General features: G+C 43.8%; 1 protein-coding gene across 4 annotated transcripts in view; it reads right to left on the bottom strand.

Annotated features, from left to right (window-relative positions):
* The window catches only part of LOC116045476 (extracellular sulfatase Sulf-2-like), a 90,994-nt gene that overhangs the window by 67,388 nt on the left and 1,106 nt on the right, over window positions 1–22,500 (bottom strand). For all 4 annotated transcript variants that reach the window (XM_036008245.1, XM_036008242.1, XM_036008246.1 and 1 more), the window contains exon 2: window positions 4,815–4,850. The gene's annotated coding sequence lies outside the window, so the exon portion shown is untranslated. The remainder of the gene's footprint in view (window positions 1–4,814; window positions 4,851–22,500) is intronic.

Below are 22,500 nucleotides of genomic sequence, written 5' to 3'. Positions count from 1 at the left end.
AACAGTGTAAACAGTGAACAGTGTAAACAGTAAACAGTGAACAGTGTAAACAGTGAACAGTGTAAACAGTGTAAACAGTGAACAGTGTAAGCAGTGAACAGTGTAAGCAGTGAACAGTGTAAGCAGTGAACAGTGGGCCAGTGGACAGTCAGTACAATAACTGTTGTTATAGGAGGTAGTGGAAGTGGTGGAGAGGGAGGAGAGGCCAACTCGGTCTCAGGTCGTGAAATGGTCATGTTATTTTGATTTATTTATTCATGTATAGGTCACGATTTTCGAACGTGACAATTTTACGACCTGCCATGAAACTGGGGTGCTCTGGGGGACGCAACAACGGGGAAATTAAACACCACAAGGGGGAAATTAAACGCCACACGCCGGCCACAACAACAGCACGGTTGTGGTTAGGAAGAGAATAACGCGGAAAGGAACTGCAACACGCGGGACGCGATCCCCGGTCTCCGGGGTGAAAGTCCTGTGTTGTTACCCGTCCTCCCCTCAGACCAACCCCCCTGCGTGGATTTTCACCTTATCAATACTACTCGCTACCGTTGTCGTTCTGTGATCATGAAATATGCTTCCCATTGAAATACATTACTTTCAAATTCGTCCTCACCACACGAAAATAACAACATTAACGTCTTCGGTACACAAATCAATAGATTCAATAACGTGACCATTTCACGAACTGGCGTGCGACTGGGCTGGAGAGGCAGACAGACTACATGCAGAGAAGTCTAGGGTTGGGCATCGAGAACCGATTCCTACTTGGAATCGGTTCTTTATTGGAATCGTTTGGAGGATTTGGTTTCAAATCTGATCGTAGGTTCCAAATTTAATATGTGCAAGTTTTGGTTTCCGTAGCAGCCAGGCGCTTGTTGTGTTGCAGCCTTGGAGCTCAGTAAGCGGCGCTCTAGTGGGGCTTTATTTTACATTGAAAAAGCTGTAAAACTGCAACTTCCACCATTGAATCAAAATACAACGTTCCTCTTATTTGTGAAATGAGCACGTGACCAGGCCTGTCACCATTTTAATAAAATGAAGGGTTTTATTCGGGCTTGAGTCCATACATGCAGTTAATGGATACAGACACGCAGAACTGAAGGCTCGGTTGGCAACGATTAGCTCTGATTAGCGGTTAGCTCCGGTTAGCTCCGGTTAGCGGTTAGCTCCGTTATAAAGATATGGAGTGGAGGAGCTGCCACTGAGAGGGGTAACAACCAGACTCTGATAAATGACGTTCGGGGAGCTTTCACAGCAGCGTGGCCGCGGTGTTTCAACAGTTTTATTAGTACAGTTAATCCCACGACAAGAACGCCAGCAACTAGCTAACGTAACGATAGCCTCTCTGAACAAGTGCACACGGCAGCACGCAACTTCACGAGGGGGAGGGGCTGGAGGCAGCTCCTCTCTGGGCACTGTAAAAAATTACACTTGTGTGTGTGTGTGTGTGTGTGTGTGTGTGTGTGTGTGTGTGTGTGTGTGTGTGTGTATATATATATATATATATATATATATATATATATATATATATATATATTGTTACTTATTTAACTGTCTAGTGTGTAATTGTCTGTTCATACTATAAAATGATTTATTGTTTGTCTTTGTTGAATAATACAGAAGACAAAGAGCTTAAAAAAATAATTGAATATCGAATCGCAATCGCAATATTTGGGAAAAAAAATCGCAATTAGATTATTTTCAAAAATCGTTCAGCTCTACGATAAACGATAATATTGTCGTTCTGAGACCATTTTCATCTAATATAATATAATGATAATGGCATAATAATGCAGGTTAGGGCTGCAACTAACGATTATTTTCATAGTCGATTAATCTGTAAATCTATAAAAATGTCAAAACATGGTGAAAAATGTGGATCAGTGTTTCCCAAAGCCTAATAGGACGTCCTCAAATGTCTCGTTTTGTCTAAAACTCAAAAGATATTCAGTTTACTGTCCCAGAAGAAAGAGAAGAAACTAGAAGATATTCACATTTAACAAGCTGGAATCACAGAAATCTTATTTTTTTTAATAAAAAAATTACTCCAAGGATTAATCGATTATTGAAATAGTTGGTGATTAATTTAATAGTTGACAACTAATCGATTAATCGATTCATCGTTGCACCTCTAATGCAGGGACACCTTTTCAAAGATCAATACACTTTTATTTCTAAAGAATATTTAACACTGGAACTGGAAGACATTTTAAATATCTGCAATAAATTTACAAAACAATCAAAAACAATAAATAAATGGAATTTTTTCCGGCCACGATAATTTCCATTTAAAAATGATCGAGCTCATCTTTATTTATCATGCGATTAATTGATTTTTTGCATATTGCGACAGGCCTACATGTGACCCGTTTCAACTCCGCCCCTCAAAGACTCGGAATCGAGAATCGATGAGAACCGGAATCGAAAGGAAGAATCAGAATTGGAATCAGAATCGACTCTGACCCCACCCACTCGAGAGTTCTCCGTCCTCATATCTACACCAGAGAAGGTAACGGTCGTAGTTTTAAACACGTTGGTAACGTTGTGAAACGGTCCCAGTGTGGTTAGGTTTAGACACCAAAACTACTGCGTTAAGGTGATAAAAAGATGGAGGCTTGGGTTCAAATCAGACGTGACTTCACTTCCTGAACGTTAACACGTGACGCAGAACGCGACGTAGCTCCGTTTGTTCCCTAAAGTAAAAAAAAACTCTGTTTCCTTTTCTTTTCAGACGGGACATGAGCCCCGGTCTCCTGGGGGAAAGTCCTGTTTGTTTGACCCCACAAAGGAATAAACAACCATTCAACCAAATTCCATCAAATTACTATTGATTTTCTTTAAATATTCGAATTATATTCAATTTCCGAAATTCGTCCGACAGCCTTAATGTACAAATGTATCAGGCTGTGTGTGTGTGTGTGTGTGTGTGTGTGTGTTTTCATTGTTTGGGTCCAACCTGCATCATTAATCAGGAATGTGCGGCTCCTATTACTGGGTCACACACACACACACACACACACACACACACACACACACACACACAGTACAGTTAACACACACACAGTACAGTTAACACACACACACACACACACACAGTACAGTTAACACACACACACACAACTCCAGGAACTCGTTGTGTCGAGATAACAAGTTTTTCTGGAGATTACGAAGTAATTGTGTTACGTTGGGATTTAAGAAAAAGTGCTTTTGTGCGGCAAATAATTATGTCTCCTGAAGTCACGCTGATGTCAGAGAGATAAACTGAGAACACATGTCTTCACACGGGAACTGAAGATATTAAAGACGTAATGAGATCACTCAGTTTCGGTGTTTTGAAATAACTTCAAACTGAAGTTTGTCTTTCCTCCACTAACATGAGAAAACCTCCTGGTCTCGGCCGCAAGACTTTTTGAATGTCTCGGTCTCGTCTCGTAATCAACAGCAGTTTTACTCAGTCTTGTCTCCAGTGTGATCGGGTAGATGAAAAGAAAATCCACCGGCATACATCACAAAACTATCTGGCTGTACAAGTCTTGTGGTTTATCCTGTGTGTGTGTGTGTGTGTGTGTGTGTGTGTGTGTGTGTGTCTGTGCATGCATGCATGTCTGTGTGTGCGTGCGTGTCTATGTGTTCATGCGTGCATGTGTCTGTGCGTGCGTTTGTGTGTCTGTGCGTGCGTGTGTGTCTGTGCGTGCGTGTGTGTGTCTGTGCGTGCATGTCTGTGCATGCATGCGTGTCTGTGCATGTGTGCATGTCTGTGTGTTCGTGCGTGCGTGTCTGTGCGTGTGTGTCTGTGCTTGCATGCGTGTCTGTGCGTGCATATGTTCGTGCGTGTGTGTGTGTCTGTGCGTTTGTGCGTGCGTGTCTGTGCATTTGTGCGTGCGTGTCTGTGCGTGCGTGTGTGTGTGTCTGTGCGTGCGTGTGTGTGTGTCTGTGCGTGCGTGTGTGTGTGCGTGCATGTCTGTGCATGCATGCGTGTCTGTGCATGTGTGCATGTCTGTGTGTTCGTGCGTGCGTGTCTGTGCGTGTGTGTCTGTGCTTGCATGCGTGTCTGTGCGTGCATATGTTCGTGCGTGCGTGTGTGTCTGTGCGTTTGTGCTTGCGTGTCTGTGCGTTTGTGTCTGTGCGTTCGTGCGTGCGTGTCTGTTCGTGCGTGCGTGTCTGTGCGTTTGTGTGTGCGTGTCTGTTCGTGCGTGCGTGTCTGTGCGTTTGTGTGTGCGTGTCTGTGCATGTGTGCCTGTCTGTGCGTGCGTGTCTGTGCGCGTGCATATGTTTGTGCGTGCGTGTCTGTGCATGAGTGCGTGCATATGTTCGTGCGTGTCTGTGCGTGCATGTCTGTGCATGCGTGTGTGTCTGTGCGTGCATGTCTGTGCATGCATGCGTGTCTGTGCATGTGTGCATGTCTGTGTGTTCGTGCGTGCGTGTCTGTGCATGAGTGCGTGCATATGTTCGTGCGTGTCTGTGCGTGCATGTCTGTGCATGCGTGTGTGTCTGTGCGTGCATGTCTGTGCATGCATGCGTGTCTGTGCATGTGTGCATGTCTGTGTGTTCGTGCGTGCGTGTCTGTGCGTGTGTGTCTGTGCTTGCATGCGTGTCTGTGCGTGCATATGTTCGTGCGTGCGTGTCTGTGCATTTGTGCGTGCGTGTCTGTGCGTTCGTGCGTGCGTGTCTGTGTGTTCGTGTCTGTGAACGTGCATATGTTTGTGCGTGCGTGTCTGTGCATGTGTGCGTGCATATGTTCGTGCGTGTCTGTGTGTGCGTGTCTGTGTGTGCGTGGGTGTCTGTGCGTGCATGTTTAAAATGTGATTTACCTGCAGAGTGTGTGGAGTCTCCCGCTGAGTTCAGTCCTGCAGAGACAGACAGAAAGAGACGGTTAACAGACATATTGATGCTCCATCACAGCTTCATGCCGGGAAGAATAAAACTATCTGAGGCTGTTTGTTTTTTTGGAACTTATTTGTCATTTATCGTAGACAGTCAGCACAGACATACACAGTAAGATAAAGATGTTTCTGATCGGACCAAACATTTGAAATAAATAAGTAAATAAATAAAATAAAATAAATAAAGTGAAAACATAAACTTTATTATTAAATTATTATTTTAATAATAATTATAATAATTATTTATTAAATAATAAAGAAAGATAAAATAAATAAATTAAAAGTCAGGGGTGATCGCTCTCCTCTTTCAAAACATTTTTATCTGAGTCTGTTTTAAGTCCCGCTCCAGCACTCACAGTCACCTAATGCCTACCATCCACTTACATCTGACACCAACTCACATCTAAAGACAATCCTAAACCTAACCAACCAACCAACCAACCAACCAACGAATACTAGCCAATCAGGGGCACAGGAGGGACTTGTCGCGTCACGGATATTGATTAGCGTTTACCAGAAGTGTAGATTTCGGGAGGGGTTGTAGAGAGAATTATGTCTAAAATGAGGCCCTAAGGCCTGTCAAATTTGACTCTAATTTATTAATTCCCGCGCCTTCTTTCACCAGACTTAAGTTTACCAGAACACAAGGATCAATCTGAGACCAAGAGTTCAGTTCAGCAAAGTTTACTGAGTCCAGCATAAGAGTTACACAGCTGTGGGTTCACAAACAGAGTCTAAGTTTCCCTAGCAACAGACATCAAGTCAGATGTCCTCCTAATAATGAGCCCTGATTTGTTCTCTCCCTCAAGCTTTTATCCTATCCTCACAGAGGGGGTGTCTTCTTGTTTTTTAGACAGAAACTGTTATCTTACACACACACACACACACACACACACACACACACACACACACACACACAGGCAGGGTTTCCTGCAGCACTTCGCAGTTAAGGCGGCCGCCTTGAAAGTCACTGAAAGTGAATGATCTAAATCTAATGAAGCATACATAAATACAAGGAAACATATGACCTTGTTTTACACAACATTTCCATGAATCATGGATGTGTTGATGATATAAATGAGGAAATATTAGAGGACTTAAGGAGATGTGATGTTGAGCAGCACGGGAGAGGAGAGACAGAAGAGCTGCATCGTCTACAGTGAGGTCATCTCGGTCTAATGTTAGACTACACTGCAAAAATATCACCATGCATTCATAACCTCGTGATTCAGTGAGAGTGAGCCCAAAACATCAGAAAGTCTGTTTTTGTGACATTTCTTTATTTACATTTTGTCAAAAAGAAAAATCAATAGCAAACGTCCGTCACCTCGGCTGTGAACCGCTCCTGGCGTGCGCCCATGGATGTATTAAGAGCGTGCGCCTAGCAAATCCACCATTATAATAGCAATCCGCCATGGAACAAGCGCGCCTGCTTTTAAAGGGAATGTGAGATAACGCTCTGATTGGTTTATTGCGTTACGCCCAAACCACACCTATGAGTAATGTAGCTACTTCAGACCAACCCATTTTAGATTTGCGTCGGGTGCAAGAGTCTTTTATCCCGCCGGTATAATAGCAACAGCGCCAGAGATCTGACCACAAAGCTACTTGCATTTGGCGTTTGATATTTGCGTTTCAGATCGTTAAAATAGGGCCCTTAATGTCAGATAGCGTCCATAATAATTGACCTTTGGGTTAAATCTTTTGACAGTTTTCAGTGGTTCTGAGGAGCAATATGTCGTTTATTCACATTTAAAGGGATAAATTGCCATTTCACCGTCGCATGCGTCGTTGTTTGTGAGAGTTTGTCAACAGATGTGCGGGCAGCTGGGGCATTCCCAGGCAGAGACGGGGTGAGTGGACCGGAGCGTTGGCATACGGCAGGCAGAGAGCATTTATATATGGATTACTTTCATGGATACTTTTAACCACTTCCTCAATGACTAACAGCTCTTTTGCAACACAAATGCAATTGTAACTGTCAGCAACTTTTATTCTACAGGGGATGTCCACACAATATTAAGAAGAAGTAGTTTTGTCCCCCTTCAAAAAATTTTAAAAGAACCCACTTCCCAAAAGAGGTAAAAAATAACTGCTCAGGGGGCTCAAAACATTTCTATCGTACATCTTTCCCAACGATTTCAACCGTGAACCTTGCAGTGCACGTTCGTGTTAAGCCCCAGACACACCGACCAGACGGCAGACTGTCGGCAGTAAAGCCAGTTAGACTGATCAGTCTCCCCGAGTTGGTCCAAAAAGTTCCTCAGAACACCGAAGAGACGAGACGTAATACGTCTCCATAACAGCAGGCGGCGCTAATCTGGATTGTCGCCCAAAAAATGAAAATCGTAGCTGATTGGACGAACGCGTTTCTCCTGAAATTCACAGCCAGACTGTCATGGCGGCTCGTTCAGAATACGATCTCATCTTGGACTAAAATAGTTCACCGAAACGTGTTTCTGAAAACATTTTAAGAGAGAAATAGGCCGTGCAGTTGCTGAATCTGTCTTCATTTCAGATCAACAAAGGTCAGTTTAAAAGATTTTCATCAGATTTTGAGAGGCTCTAGTCACGCTCATCCGCTCGCCATTTCCGGGTTAGCGCTCCACCAATCAGATGGGTCATGGAGTCCCGACTGCCCTGTCTCTGACCCAGCATGTCAGGTCGGCCAAAATGAAGGCCGACGGCTCCTCGGACGGACAACGGCACGGAGCACACCGAACAGACTCGAGTCACCGACCTCGCCAGACTGTCAGACGGCCGATTATCGGCTCGGTGTGGAGGACGTCCTCAAATGTCTCGTTTTGTCCAAAACTCAAAAGATAGATATTCAGTTTACTGTCACAGAGGAGAGAAGAAACTAGAAGATATTCACATTTAACAAGCTGGAATCAGAGAAATCTTATTTTTTTTTAATAAAAAAATGACTCAAACGATTAATCGATTATCAAAATAGTTGCCGATTAATTTAATAGTTGACAACTAATCGATTAATCGATTCATCGTTGCACCTCTAAATTAGATTAAATATCAATATAAACTTAGATTGAATTGAAATCACCAGAAAGCAGAAATTAACTGTTTAACGCTCCAAATATTCTGAGGTTCGGTTATAAAGTGTTTGAAATAAAACCTACGCCCGTGGCGTTTACAGTAGCCAACGCCACTGAATGCGTTACGCTGGGTTTCCATCGGAGCAATTCATCGCGCCACGCTGGCGCTTTATGCCGACCTTAGTAAGGCTGAACGAAAAGTGATGTCCAGAGACCCGACCAAGCGCGTCTAAATATGACGCTAAAGGAGAACTTTGTGCGTCAGTAACAAACGCCAAAGATAGCTGAGCGAGTGTTTGTTTCACTATCTTTGTGGGGACCCGTCATTGAGATAATGGATTCCCTAGCCCCTTACCCTAACCTTAACCATCACCACTAAATGCCTAACCTTAACCCTTACCCTCACCCTAACCATAACCTAATTCTAACCCTAATCCTAATACCAAGTCTTAGCCCTCAAACAGACCTTTAACCTTGTGGGGTCCAGCATTTTGGGCCCCACAAGTATACTGGACTCTCGGTTTTTGGACCCCACGAATATAGTAAAACAAGCACAGAAACACACACACAGAAACACAAACACACAGAGACTCACACACACACACAGATACACACGCACGTCTCCAGTTTAGGGGCTCGGAAACCCCAGAGCAGGGGGAATGAGAGGGGTAAAGTAGCAACAGATATGAGTTTTTAAAACAAAATGCAGCCTAAATCCAGTTTTAATGAAACATGTTTTCACTGCAAACTTCCTGCAGACCTGCACGACTCTGGCGGGAAAACACGACAGCATGCTGCACTGTAACTAACACACACACACACACACACACACACACACACACACAGCGTGGTCAGAGATTCCTCTCACGTCCACCTGGAATCCCTCGAGTGAGAGGGAGCGAGGAGACGATGAAGACGAAGAGGAGGAGGAGGAGGAGGAGGTGACTGAAGGCACATTTACCATCTGTAATCAAAAGAACTCCATGTTTGAGATTGTCACCTCCCTCCTCCTCCTCTTTCACTCTCGCTCTCTTCAATTCCCTTCCCTCTGTTGCAAAGCGTGACCGGCATACTGATGGCTGGATTACGCACACACACACACACGAACACAATCTAGCAAGAGAAGTAATGACTTTTTGCCTTCTCTCTCAATTCGCTCCAAGCTGCCAATTCCCACTGGGTCTCTTCTGTGTGTGTGTGTGTGTAAGAAACAGAAAGAGCAAAAGACCAGAGGGAGGTGATACAACATATCCAATTAGCTTGGCTGGTGGTCTGTATGGGGTGTTCAGTGTGTGTGTGTGTGTGTGTGTGTGTGTGTGTGTGTGTGTGTGTGTGTGTGTGTATAATAAGACCACACAGCAGAGGTCTGGGGGCAGGAGGACGATCTGAACTTGAACCTTGATTCCAGGTCCAATTTAAAAGAAATAAAGAAAGAGAAAGCTGTTTGTCTGCTGTCAGTGTGAAGCTGCAGCAGACAGAGATTGATATCTGTCCGTCTGTCTGTCTGTCTGTATGTATATGTGTGTGTGTGTGTGTGTGTGTGTGTGTGTGTGTATATGTGTGTGTGTGTGTGTGTGTATATGTGTGTGTGTGTGTGTGTGTGTGTGTCTATGTGTGTGTGTGTGTGTGTGTGTGTGTGTGTGTGTGTGTGTGTGTCTGTGTGTGTGTGAGTGTGTGTGTGTGTCTGTGTGTGTGTGTGTGTGTGTGTCTGTGTGTGTGAGTGAGTGTGTGTGTGTGTGTGTGTGTGTGTTTTCCACCAATAAAAATCCTCCGATTCTCATTTCATGCTTCAGTGAAAAGCTTCTCTCTCCTCCTCTTCCTCCTCCTCTTCCTCCTCTCCTCTTAAAGCCTAAGTTCAAAGATACGAGCACCGAGTACCGAAGATCTGTGAGGAGCCAACGCCATTACGGAGCGCTGCAGGAAAAGAAATAAACTTGACAAAACCGTGCCGACATGTCCTCGTCTCTGTCTGTTGTAAATACTGTATATACTCATTCATCCATCCCGGTATCCACTTTGGTTCTTCCACACCTCCTCCTCATCTTCCTCACCTCCTGGTGACCAGCATGAGGAGGAGGAGCCATGCTGTTGTGGCTGTGTATAGTTCTTCCACACCTCCTCCTCCTCTTCCTCACCTCCTGGTGACCAGCAAGAGGAGGAGGAGCCAGGCTGTTGTGGCTGTGTATGGTTCTACCACACGCTACTGACGCTCCTATTTGTGAAATGAATAAATTGTTAAATTGCCAATATGTCTTGTTTCTTCAAACTTCAATCATCCAATCCACCAAACATTAAAGGAACACGCCGACTTATTGGGACTTTAGCTTATTCGCCGTAACCCTCAGAGTTACCCTACATACCCTTCTCGTGTCCGTGCGTGCTGTAACGCTGTCTGACAGCTAAACCGGTAGCCTAGCCTAGCACAGAACCTGCAGGTAACTGGTTCCAACTAGCCTACTGCTCCGAATAAGTGATAAAATAACGCCAACATGTTCCTATTTACATGTTGTGATTTGTAGAGTCACAGCGTGTACAATAAACAACGTAACATGACACACAGCCATCTTCTAACCGTATACATACTGTGAACTATATTCTCAGCAAGGCGAAGCTCTGCTACTTCTGCTACTTGGGCGGAGTGATATGCTTTGCAGCAAACCTTGAATGACTGAATGGCAGTCAATGGGATGCTAACGGGAGGTGAGAGCTTGGTAGCCTATGAACCTCTCCATAGGAGGGACGCTTTTCAGACGCTCGCTTACCCCCTTGGCTTTATCTTATTTCTCCGGACTATTCTCCCTGCTGCAATTTTTTTGGAGCACCACGGCCCATGTTCTACAGGTCATCAGCTTCCACGGTATCTCGTTTGTCTATTCAGCCAGGCCTAAGCTATACCCTGAACACTGACTCCGCTCATTACTAGCCATTACTAGTGATTGTTTGACTACTATCCCTACATTAAGTATGCCTCATGTATCGCTGCTTTTGTTCACCTACATTGTTTTACTTCCCTGTGATTCCTTAACCCCTTGCATAATAACACTGTCCCTTTGTATTTTTCCTTCGAGACATCCTGTTGTTTATCATATCAGTCCTGTGATGCAACCTCCTTCATTGTCACCAAATTCCTGGTCTTACCCACATTAATCACTCTTTCCGTCTTTCCCCTAGCTTCCCAAGCGGCTCTGAACTTTCTTCACTACGCCCATAAACCCATAACTTTATTTCACCCCACCAACCATACTAATCGCCCAGTTTTAAAAGCCATGGGTGACATACTTATCCTGCTTCTCCTCTGCTCCTCAGGGGATATGGAACCAAATCCAGGCCCTCCCGCTTCCCCTACTCCCCAGGCACTTTAATTCACGATGTCTGCAATCGCAAAAGTCTCGGTCTCGATCTGCATCAGCTGAGCTGCAACAGCTGATCTGTATCAGTGCATCAGCTGGTCAACTCCCCTCGCTGCTAAATGGCTACACTCAAACAGGGCGCCCTACTTAAAGCCGCTTTAGTGTGTTCCTAACTGCTTGCTGCTTGCATCTATGCTACCCCCCTCCTCCCCAGCTCCTTGTCGTGTATAACGTGGCGTAGGCTTCTACGTCATCGTTGCTGCTCTGTTCATATGGGGGAATAGTTCAGCTCTGGCAGTCTTAAACTGTGTGAGCGTCCCCTAATGCTGCTGCTGTCCCCTGGCTCTCTGCTCTGGCATGGTGCTCGTGAAATGTCTGAACAGAGCCATACAGCCAAATTGAATTCGTAATATATTCAATAAAATTCCTAAAGAATTTTGTATTGTCTGTGTGTACCTGACAGAACTACAGTATCTCACAAAAGTGAGTACACGCCTCACATTTTAGTAAATATTTCATTATATCCTCTATGGGAATTTAACATAGGGGTGTACTGACTTTAGTTGCCAGCGGTTTAGACATTAATGGCTCTGTGTTGAGTTATTTTGAGGGGACAGCACATTTACACTGTTATACAAGCTGTACACTGTGAGGGGGGTACTCACTTTTGTGAGATATATATAATATATAAAGCTTTATTGCAGACACAGGTCCATATAACACATAATACAGTATACATAGTATAAAAAGGAGATACAATAATACATAAAAATTGCATATGAGCCTATATGTTATATAGGCTATTACACCAATGTCGTCTCAACCTAGAAGTGTATCTATAGCAGCTTTTCAGAGGGCTGACTAGAGCTTCAGTTATGTGGTTCTCTGACTTGTCCAGGAGACACATAAAACTAAACATCAGTTGTCTTAAGAGTGCCTCACACGTTGGCACTCTAGTGGACACAAACAAATGACTGGCACTCTGCCACCTAGGGACACGGAGCAGCAGCCTCATGGCATCATTGTCTGCTACCTTGAGCCTCTGCATACTCTTTTTCTTATAATTAGACCACAATTGAGCAGTATATAACGGTGTGATGTAGGTTCTAAACAGAGAGCACTTCACAGAGTCAGAGCACATAGAGAACCTCCTTATAAGCATGTTAGCTTGAGAGTAGATTTCACAGCGCTGTCGGTAGAGGTCTTTATCATCCGTCCAGTCATCAGATATGACATGACCTAAATATTTAATTTCCTCACACACAGCAAGAGGACTATCTGACAAAAAGTCGGAAAAGTTGATTTCCTGTCCTCGTCACTTCTAACTATCATTATGTGACTTTTCTTAGCATTATACTTTATGTCATAATCAAGGCCATACTGAGAGCCCACCTTCAGCATCTGCTGCAGCCCAGCACTATATGGACAGAGCAGGACCAGGTCGTCTGCATACATAAGATGATTAACAGTAGTGTTGCCCACAAGACAGACAGTTTTTAACCTATTTAGCTGACATTAAATAAAATAGGAGACAAAATCCCTCCTTGCTGTACTCCGTTACTAACACAGAATGGAGCAGATACAACATTGTCCCATTTAACCTGAAACGTTTGGTGGGCATACCAAAACTCTAAAATTCTCACTAAAAATTTCGGGACACCTCTATCTAACAATTTTACAAACAATCGTTCATGATTAATTCTATCAAATGCCTTTTGACGCATCAATAAAGCATAGGAAAACAGATGAATTTAGGCTTGGGTTAGGGGGTTAGGGTTACTAATATTAGGTACTAATATTACAGACATAATATCATTTGGCAGGACACCATGAACCAGACAACCATTAAAGCATAAGGAGAGCAGAGGGCAGAGCTTATGGCTGGCATATTTTAGATGTTCTGCAGTAATGCAGTCCATACCACAGGCTTTGTTGTTCTCCAACATATGAATGGCATCAAAAATATCTGCTGCCCTAACTATCATGTCTGCTGAGAAATCAATATGTTCATAATTAATTCTAACTGAATTACTTTTAAGACAATTAAAAAGGTCACTGTAGTGCTGACACCAGAGCTCAGCTATTTTTTCTGGGCTACCAACCCCTTCAATATCAGCCGGTAACGTTGTTTTATTGTTATTCATCACTTTGACCTCTTGCCAAAAGTCAGTAAGTTTGTTATTCTGTAGCTTTCTGGCTAGTGAGTCTGCTCTCATCGTGTTCTCATTTTTCTTAATAAAACAAAGTGCATACTTAACTCTAGCATTTGTCAATTTTTTTCCTATCTAGCAATACCCCATGTCTAGGCCTACCTGCCTCTGACCAGAGTCTAAAGCAGGGGTGGTAAACCTGTGGCTCTTGAGCCGTATGCGGCTCTTTGCCTGCTCCTGTGAGGCTCTTCCTGTGTGGCTGGGGGCTGTGTCATTGGTTGATTGTTGTTTTTAACTTTTCTGAAACATACAGTATTTCAGATAAGTAAAAAAACCCACATTGAATGCATCTGCCAATACATTTGCCAATTATTTTAAAGCAGCCATATTCAGCTCATTTTCAGGTTCATAATTGTATTTTAAGGTTGTACCAGAATAGGTTTACATGGTTTAATTTTCTAAAAACACCATATTTGTGTTGTACTGCACCGCTCTCTCTCACTGCTGCAGATCCTCTTTTCAGCTGGTCTCTGTTTTAGCTACAGAGTGAGACCTCTTTTCTTCTTCTTCTTCTGTACTATCTTTGATTGCACTGCACATGCCCAGTAGCTCAGATGTAGATCATGTCAGCTAGCTAGCTCCATAGACAGTAAAAGAAAGGCTGTTTCTACAACTTGGGTCAGTTACAAGGCAGGATTAGCTGGGAGACTTCTAAATGAGGGCGCACATGTAATTAGTTCTTTTGTAGATTATGGTGAACTTGTGTGTGTTGTAGCAGTGCTTTGCTATTGAGAACGAGGTAGCATGCTAGCGTTAGCATGCTAGTGTTAGCCATAGCGTTAGTATGCTAACGCTACGAGCTAATGGTTGCGGTTAGCCAGCTCGTTTCGGCTTGTGACGTCACAAGCCGTGCCATTTTGAACAGCTCACCCAGAGACTGAAGGCAGGACACATTCAGAAACTGTATCTCACTCTAAACACCATGGATGGATTTTTTTCAAAGTTTGTATGTGTGTGGAAGCACCAGAGACACAACATAACACCCCAAATCCCAGAAAAAGTGATTTTTTCATAATATGGGCACTTTAAAATGGAAAATAATGCAGCAGAGTTTTGAGGACAGATTCTGCAACCTGAGGAAAAACAGCGGCCACAGATCACCTTCCTCGTTAACCCTTTCACTGCTGAATCCGATTGTTTGAAAGACCCTTTAGTGACAAATGTGTGAGAGAGTTCTTCGAGTGGTCACAACCGAGTTCAAGCAAGACCTGAAAAGGATTGTGGATAACAAAGACTGTCAGGTTTCCCACTGAGTCAATCTAAGTGAGAAAAAAAACTATGAAAACTGCTATGTATTATGACTGTCATCAGATCTGGAAGACACTGTTGCTGTTGTAGTGTGGACGTGCATGTGTTGTGTGGCTTTTTGCTATGGTACGGCTTTTTTTGTGGCTCTTTATACCTAACTGGTTGGCCACCCCTGGTCTAAAGGTCTCTCTTGCCTCAGCATACTGCTCAGCCACAAACTCATTCCACCCAGGTCTGATGTTAACTACCTTACATTTACTTTTACAAAAGGGTTCACTGGTTATAAGTATTAATATATATAAGTATTAAGACATTTAACAATAACATTGGAGTAGACTTTACCGGGGAGGCTGAGAAGTGTGATACCCCTGTAATTGGCACACACCCTCTGGTCCCCCTTTTTGAAAAGGGGAACCACCACCCCGGTCTGCCACTCCTTAGGCACCGTCCCCGACTTCCACGCAATGTTGAAGAGGCGTGTCAACCAAGACAACCCCTCCACACCCAGAGCTTTAAGCATTTCTGGACGGATCTCATCAATCCCTGGGGCTTTGCCACTGTGGAGTTGTTTAACTACCTCAGCAACTTCCACCAGGGAAATTGACGACAATCCCCCATCATCCTCCAGCTCTGCCTCTACCATAGAGGGCGTATTAGTCGGATTTAGGAGTTCCTCAAAGTGCTCCTTCCACCGCCCTATTACCTCCTCAGTTGAGGTCAGCAGCGTCCCATCCTTACTGTACACAGCTTGGATGGTTCCCCGCTTCCCCCTCCTGAGGTGGCGAACGGTTTTCCAGAAGCACCTTGGTGCCGACCGAAAGTCCTTCTCCATGTCTTCTCCGAACTTTTCCCACACCCGCTGCTTTGCCTCTTTCACGGCAGAGGCTGCAGCCCTTCGGGCCCTTCGGTACCTTGCAACTGCCTCCGGAGTCCCCTGGGATAACATATCCCAGAAAGACTCCTTCTTCAGTCGGACGGCTTCCCTGACCACCGGTGTCCACCACGGTGTTCGTGGGTTGCCGCCCCTTGAGACACCTAAGACCCTAAGACCACAGCTCCCCGCCGCAGCTTCAGCAATGGAAACTTTGAACATTGTCCACTCGGGTTCAATGCCCCCAGCCTCCACAGGGATGCACGAAAAGCTCCGCCGGAGGTGTGAGTTGAAAGTCTGTCGGACAGAGGCCTCCTCCAGACGTTCCCAGTTCACCCGCACTACCCGTTTGGGTTTACCAGGTCTGTCCAGAGTCTTCCCCCACCCTCTGACCCAACTCACCACCAGATGGTGATCAGTTGACAGCTCTGCCCCTCTCTTCACCCGAGTGTCCAAAACATACGGCCTCAGATCAGATGAAACGATTATAAAATCGATCATTGACCTTTGGCCTAGGGTGCTCTGGTACCAAGTACACTTATGAGCATCCCTATGTTCGAACATGGTGTTCGTTATAGACAATCCATGACTAGCACAGAAGTCCAACAACAAACAACCACTCTGGTTTAGATCAGGGAGGCCGTTCCTCCCAATCACACCTCTCCATGTGTCTCCATCATTGCCCACATGCGCGTTGAAGTTTGTAGAAACAGCCTTTCTTTTACTGTCTATGGAGCTAGCTAGCTGACATGATCTACATCTGAGCTACTGGGCATGTGCAGTGCAATCAAAGATAGTACAGAAGAAGAAGAAGAAAAGAGGTCTCACTCTGTAGCTAAAACAGAGACCAGCTGAAAAGAGGATCTGCAGCAGTGAGAGAGAGCACTGCAGTACAACAACAATATGGTGTTTTTAGAAAATTAAACCATGTAAACCTATTCTGGTACAACCTTAAAATACAATTATGAACCTGAAAATGAGCTGAATATGGCTGCTTTAAAGGATCTCTAAGATGTCTTCAGCGCATGGTTTGGATGGCTTTTTGCAAACTCATTACTGAGTTGACTAAAGTGGTTTGTAGTTCTAACCACAGAGAGCTAAACACTGAACTCAACATTAGAAAGGACATTATGTTTGCAGTTTAACAAGCAACAGAGCAGGAAGACGGTGTGAAGGAAGTCGAGTCACTAACAAACAGCTGACCGCACACCATGACATCATCCCCGAGATCAGCCTCAGCTGATCCTGCTCGGTCCAAGGTCGAAACCATGGCAACACAGCCCTGTGACCTTTCAACTCGCTGCAGCCTGCCGGGCGCGCGCAAACACACACACACACACACACACACACACACATTTTCTCACATCATCTTTAGCACTTTTCTTTCTAATATTAATTAATTTAGAAAGCCAGTAGTATACAGTTTCTGTGTGTGTGTGTGTGTGTGTGTGTGTGTGTGTCTGTGTGTGTGTGTGTGTGTGTGTGTGTGTGTGTGTTGTATAATTCATAACAATGTGCTAATCTGTTTTAATCTGTTTGATCATTCAGGAAATTTGATTCCTAATGAAATTTGACTTGTAATGTGGAATCAAATAAAGTACATAAAGTGTGTGTGTGTGTGTGTGTGTGTGTGTGTGTGTGTGTGTGTGTGTGTGTGTGTGTGTGTGTGTGTGTGTGTGTGTGTGTTCTTGTTTAACTATATTCGTGGGGTCCAAAAACCGGGAGTCCAGTATACTTGTGGGGTCTGCACAGCTTTGTGGGGCCAAAATGCTGGACCCCACAAGGGTTAAAGGTCTGTTTGAGGGCTAAGACTTGGTTTTAGGATTAGGGTTAGAATTAGGTTATGGTTAGGGTGAGGGTAAGGGTTAAGGTTAGGCATTTAGTGGTGATGGTTAAGGTTAGGGTAAGGGGCTAGGGAATGCATTATGTCAATGACAGGTCCCCACAAAGATAGTGAAATGTACTAGTGTGTGTGTGTGTGTGTGTGTGTGTGTGTGTGTGTGTGTGTGTGTGTGTGTGTGTGTCCTGCTCTGTGCCTCATAAATCTCCTCTCTTTAATTGTCCTTTTCACTTTGTTTCAGTCAGACAGAAGGTCAGTTAGCTGCTTCTGTATTTATCTTAGAGCAGCTCTGATTGGTGTTCGCCCTCCTTGTGCTGCTGTATAATGAAAACCCTCCCGCTGTCCTCCCCCGTCCTCCCCCCCGTCCTCCCTCGCTGTAGCACAATTGATGAAATTGGTAATCGTTGCCGAGCGCAGTGTTTGAGCGGCTGACCTTCAGAGAGACGGAGAGAAGGATGAAGGGAGGGAGAGGATTCAGTTTGAATGAATCTAAATTCTTTATATAGTTTCAGAGGCTCCTACATCCTAAACATTACTTCATCTAACTGTAATGGACTGTAATTGTTGGAATGTGATGTATACAGAGTGATATTCTTTTACTTGCACTATATGTCTTGTTTTAAATGTATGTAAAATTGTATGTTTGGTATTTTATGTACATGTTGTGATTGTTTTACGTGCAAAAGAGTAGCTGCTACACTGTTAGTTCGGGGATCCGAATAAAGGAATAAAGTAATCTATGCTGCAACGCATTCACATGAACGGGTGTGTATGTTATCCTACGAAATTACAGCGACAGCCGGCTGGTCATGTGACAGTTAAGTTTTGCGTTTTTTACAGTTAGGTTTAGCCGAGAAAAGGTGACTGTGAGCTGTGTACAGAGGCCGTAACAGCTGAGTTTAGCTGAGAAAAAGTGAGCGTCATGTGGCGAGGACAGTTATAATAGTAGTATCTACCGTTTTTTCAACATGGACCCTATTTTCTAAGTGTCTGACAACATTATGGAAAGGATTTCTAAGGAGGTCGACCTTTCTATTAAAGAGTAAGATCCTTTTTTTAAACATTAAAACATCAGGGAAATTGCGTTCACTAAACCAACCAGACTCCATGTAAATAAACAATGATTTTAGCATCGTAAAATACACTTCATTCAAAGTCGACAGAAACAAAATAAAACTATGAAAAGCCGTTTTGGGTCGTCTTTCTACTGTTCCAACCATCACAACTCTAGTTTTGGTTGAAATAAACACATAGTTTACAGATTTACATGTGTAAATATGTTGGCTCTATACACGCTAAAAGTATTGCTTTTTTTAAATGGAGTCTGGTGGGTTTAGCTCTAGCGACTTCAGAGCTGTTTCTGGTTAAACAGAAAGGTCTCACAGAGGTTTTAAAGGTCTACCTCTGTAGGGATCCTTTCCATAATGTTGTCACACACTTAGAATAATAATCTGAGTCTGTCAGTGGCTAATCAAGCACTTCTGTGAAGGTAAATACAAGCTGCACAATTACTATTAACCTACATTACAGCTTGATTCTCCGCTGCAGACTGCAGCGATCTCTCTTAATACTGGACCAACATCAAAGATTGTTGTTCTGTTCTGTCACACACACACATACACACACTGTACAGTTAACACACACAAACACACTGTAGTGGAAGTTTTTCTTGTTAGCAGCAGGAGTGCGTATCAAAAACACCAGATGAAACAAATAAGGACGATTTGAGGATTAAACCAAAGTTTGGTCTTTGAGTATTTATTTACATTTGCAAATGCAGAGAAAACAGTTTCACAAGTACTCATGGCACATCTGAAAGGGTCTTCTGACCCTGCTAGAAAACCATACATCTATATAGTAAGAACTCACTTAAACCCCCCCCCCCTCCAGGATAAGTTTAGCAGCTACGCAGATGAAAAAACACCATAAACAGTCACAATGACTTTACTACCTTTCCCCTCTGATCCTGCTCCCTACGTAGCCTAAACATCTGTTAAAGCAAGAGACAGAAGGAGATACAGTTCAAAATGTTATGGCCCTTTTCCTCCTTATCTGCTAAAGGTAAACAGTAGGAACGCTGAGTTCCAAAAAGAGAAGGATATTCTCAGCTAGGCCAGAGTTTATGATGCCAGTTGCTTCTTCTCTTGGAGTCTCTAAGTCTATAACAAAATTAAAGATTATTAGGAAACTCCTGTAAAGTATATAAGAGAATCTTGTAAGATATCAAACTATAATGTTAAAATAAAATTCCCATTACAACACACACACACACTGTAGTTAACACACACACACACTGTACAGTTAACACCCACACACATACACACACATACACACCATTAAAAGGTGTGGTTGTTCTGAAGTTGCTCCAGTTTTTTCATGGACAAACTAAAGATGGAAGAAGCTAAAATATCTGCAGACAGATTCTCAAACCTTCAACAGAGCAGCACAGAGCGGAGGGAAACCCCCGAAACACACCTACACACACACACACACACACACACACACACACACACACACACCCTAACCTCTCTCTCTCTCTTAATCCCCATCATGTCCTGACAACACTCAGACGTCAGCAGAGACTGAATTGGACCAAATAAAGGTGCAGTACCCTAACTTAAGGGCCGTCCACACCAAGAACGATAACTATAACTATACCTATAACGATGTTACACAAACACACAAAAACAGTCTGCTAAATTCTGCAGATTTTCATTTCTGGATCACCGCGGAAAAGTGTTGTGGAAGTTGTCAACGGTAACGAGTCTCCACGTGGTCTCGGTTGTAGCAGCGGTAGTCGGTGGTTCAGTTACCCGAGAATAGGTGACTGTGAGCCGGGTACAGAGCACCGGGAGCTGGCGGTAGTTTCGGCGGACATTACGGTCAAGTTTAGGCCACAAAATGTGAGCGTTGTGCGGCGACGAAAGTTACGCTGGCTACACACTGGCTGCGTGGCGTGAGTGTGAGCGTGGCGTTTTCTACGTCTTTCCACCAGAAAGGTGTCTGACGCGGCGCTGCTGCTGCTAGCCTGGTCTGGACACATGGATGTTTCTCATCAACATAAACATAAATATATTTTGATCTGATTACAGCAAAGACAACGTCAGCAGGATTGACGGCTAAATAGGCTCCAGAATATTTCCTTCTGGATTGACAGGTGCAATATTTGAAAATCTATAATTATTTATTATTATTTTTTTAAATTACATTTATATCAAAACCTCGAGACTCTCAAACATCAACATGTCATTTATTAATATGTATTTGTGTCTAAATGAAATATAAACATCTTTTCATATTCTATGTTGCCTGGAAACGCTTCCAACACGCTGGCGTGTGGCGTGAAAAATAGGCGTTGGTCCTATTTCTAGCACGCACGTGTTTTCGTGAGACGTGCGTGTCACGCAGGCAGTGTGCACGCTCTAACCTGTTACCATGGGAGCCCAAATAAAAACGGACATGCCACGCAGCCGACACGCTCGCGCCACGCAGCCGACACGCTCACGCCACGCAGCCACCACGCTCGCGCCACGCAGCCACCACGCTCACGCCACGCAGCCAACTCCGACCTGCGGTCCTTTGCTGCATGTCATTCCCCCCCTCTTTCTCCCCTTTCTTGTCTTCAGCTGTCCTGTCAAATAAAGGCCTAAAATGACCCAAAAAATAATCTTATAGAAAACACATTTCCTGGGTGAAAGCCTTTTTGTTTTCCCCGGGAAGTGAACTCCGCTCTCTGGCTTGAACGTCCGGTGTTTTAGCGGCGGACAGCTAAGAAATGAATGGAGGGTTTTCACGACGCGTCATCAGACCAGAAGTCGCCATATTGGAGGTACTCTGCATCACAACAACAACAACAACAACAACAAAGTACCAATAGTACCAATAGGTCAGACCGAGAAAAACATTTGGAATATTATCGACTTCCAAAAGTTATTAAAAACCAGAGAGAGGAATGCCAGAAGTCATCAGAGGAAAGGAGGCGCTTAGTTGGCAAAGCTCAACCAGGATCTACAAGGGGCAAATCTGGACATCCACACACACCATCTGCTATTAAGCCTCCACACCTTTGTAGGATTTAAAATCTTCTGCTGTGTATGGGCTCGGTGAAGCCAGGTAGTTGACTATATCTGGATATGCAACTGAAGGAAGAATCACCGTGTCGCCATGGATCCAAAAGAGGGAGCCGACTCGTAGGGATCTGCACCGCCAGGAAACCGTAATTTCTCGAAATATCGCGCCTTTTCTTGTGGTCCAAGTCCTTCCCTATATGCCTTTGCATCTTGGACGCGTTTTGATGAGCTTTTCTGTTGTTTAGACATGGCTACATTCACTTAAAGTATCCAATGTAGAGGTGCAACAATGAATCGATTAATCGATTAGTTGTCAACTATTAAATTAATCAGCAACTATTTTGATAAAAGATTAATCGTTTGAGTCATTTTTTTATTAAAAAAAAACTAAGATTTCTGTGATTCCAGCTTGTTAAATGTGAATATCTTCTAGTCTCTTCTCTACTCTGTGACAGTAAACTGAATATCTTTTGAGTTTTGGACAAAACGAGACATTTGAGGACGTCCTCTTAGGCTTTGGGAAACTCTGATCCACATTTTTCACCATGTTTTGACATTTTTATAGATCAAACAACTAATCGATTAATCGAGAAAATAATCGACAGATTAATCGACTGTGATAATAATCGTTAGTTGCAGCCCTAATTCAAAGTGCACAATACTTCATGACTCCGTTCAGCTGTTTACACCGAGTGCCTCCAATATGGCCGCGCATCAGGATACCGCCCAGAACGTGACGTCGGTGAAAACCCTCTATGTAGAGAAAACACTGCTTTTCATATAAGTTAGCAAAGAACTGTCCTCCGACCCCCTCTCTGTAGTCCACCACTCCTTTTACACAGCTCACATTTTGGTTTTCTTTAGATTATTTTTACTCTCCACGTTTACTGTCTTTGTTTTGTTGGTTTCTATCTGTCTGACTTTGTTTTAATCACCTGCTTAGTAAGCTTAACGTCCCTGTGAAGCCCTCTG

This window comes from Sander lucioperca, chromosome 12 (genome assembly GCF_008315115.2).
Source record: "Sander lucioperca isolate FBNREF2018 chromosome 12, SLUC_FBN_1.2, whole genome shotgun sequence".
Taxonomy (NCBI): Eukaryota; Metazoa; Chordata; class Actinopteri; order Perciformes; family Percidae; genus Sander; species Sander lucioperca.
The sequence above is the reverse complement of the archived record's forward strand: the minus strand, read 5'-3'. Positions and strand labels throughout refer to the sequence as shown.